The sequence below is a fragment of the Apteryx rowi genome, unplaced genomic scaffold, assembly GCF_003343035.1.
Source record: "Apteryx rowi isolate R43461 unplaced genomic scaffold, aptRow1 scaffold_2954, whole genome shotgun sequence".
NCBI classification, from domain to species: Eukaryota; Metazoa; Chordata; class Aves; order Apterygiformes; family Apterygidae; genus Apteryx; species Apteryx rowi.
The window spans coordinates 1-1867 of NW_020449368.1; the positions used below are offsets into that span (position 1 = coordinate 1).

The 1867-nt window shown below is 46.4% G+C and overlaps 1 long non-coding RNA gene across 1 annotated transcript; it reads left to right on the top strand.

Annotated features, from left to right (window-relative positions):
* Positions 1 to 6: 6 nt before the first annotated feature.
* LOC112967832 lies at positions 7 to 1867 on the top strand. The gene is made up of 3 exons (XR_003254125.1): positions 7 to 97; positions 777 to 874; positions 1857 to 1867. It is a non-coding gene; the product is annotated as an uncharacterized LOC112967832 (long non-coding RNA).

A 1867-nucleotide genomic window follows, 5' to 3' on the forward strand; every position in this document is an offset into this window, starting at 1 on the left:
TTGACAGGAGATGAGGTCAAGAAGATCTGCATGCAGAGGTTCATCAAGATAGATGGCAAAGTTCGCACAGACATCACCTATCCTGCTGGCTTCATGGGTTAGTGAAGAGGGTTGGGGCACATACTAAATTTGGTGAGCAGTTGTGGAGGATCCACGCCGGAGCAGGTACACCCCTGAAGGGACTGCAACCTGTGGAGAAACCCACGCTGGGTTTTTGTCCCCAAAGTCAACGTTTTTATTTATTATATTATTTAGAATCTTTTCCTTCAGGGACATGTGCAAGGCATCTGCTCTGCAAAAGGAATGCTGATGTTTTCTCAGTTTTCTGAATGCCATGACCTCTTCTCAGGAGACTATTAACAGTTTTGCTTCCAGTTCTCTGACTGGATCACCAGTGGGGAGAGTGCTTCTACAAATGCATCCTAGTTTTAGAACTTATTGAACAAATTGCATAGAGCTGCTGCTCCAGATTCTCTTGGCATGACAAGTGACTATAGCTATTAGCTTCTCTCTCTTGACCTGTTTATTGCTGTGTTTTTCCTTTATTGGAGTAGACTGGTAAACTACAGATATTTCATGGGGCTGTTCTGGTACACSGGGGGGAATGTTTTGTGAGGCTGGCAAGATTTGGAGGAAAGGTGCTTTCTAAGTTTGCCTGAAAAAAACTACATAAGCAGTTGTTACAATTTCATTTATAGTTGTGCTCTGCTATGAATATCAACWGTATGTATGAATACTTAAGTGTTAACTCATTTTATTTCTATCTCTGAAATCAGATGTCATCAGCATTGAGAAGACAGGCGAGCATTTCCGCTTGGTGTATGATACCAAGGGCCGTTTTGCTGTTCACCGTATCACAGCTGAAGAGGCCAAGGTGAGGGGCTTGATCTTGGTGTAAACGTGGACCACACTGGGTTTTGCTGGGGCAGTGTCTCATGTCTGGTATCTCCTGAATAGGAGCTGTTTTCTCTTTTCCCTGAGAGCTCAGTCTGTGACACCTTTCAGGAGACTGGGGAACATCTCCTTTCTTGGTTAGGGTATGGAGTCTTCAAGGAGGAAGGTCTGTAGGTGATGTGAGGGCAACTTACAGCCCTCTGCGTAGGGGTGTTTGGTGCTTGAGTGATTGCTGTTGGCATGGGTTGGAGTCCTTTTACGGGCAGTTTTCTCCARGCCCTTTTAGGTTGATGGGCRTGGCTTTACTGTGGTTTAGCAAGCCTTAATGTAGAGCAGCACAAGGTAACAGTGATCAGAAACTGTGGAGACCTCGTTGCTGCTGTACTGCCCGTGGTGCAAAAGCCAGACYGTCTTAATTGAAGTTTTGCCTTGTGGGCCCCTGAGGGTCTGATGATAGTGGAAGTGCTGCCCTGGCTCTGCCTCCAGCTGGACAGTGGGGGCCTTTCTGTGTCRTACCTGCATGTATGTTGCTGCTTCAGTATTCTTGCAAGCAACAGGTTAGTTCTTGGATGTGCTGAATGCTTGCAGTACTTGAACGGACAAAAGCATTTGAATCCTAGGACCACTTTGATACAACACAAAGCAAAGCTGCTGCTTGTGTGTCTTTCAGTTGAGCAGTTAGAAGTGGAGTATCCAGCATAAAAGGCTCTGCAGGCCTGCTCTGAACTGCTCAGAGACAGAAATGAGGTGGTTCTGGAAACAAGCTTGCCCCCAGGCAGGAGCTGGTTTCCAGAGGCAGTTACTTGATGCTTTGAGTCTTGTTGATCGAGCAGTGACAAGCTTCATACACTTAGCCTTTTGGTTGAAGCTCTGAGGGGCTGTGTGTGCACACACAGCTTGTCCCCTTTATGGTCATCCAGAGGCAGAAAGGGCCTTAAGTTGAATGGAACAGGTTGAAGCAGTACTAGTTGTG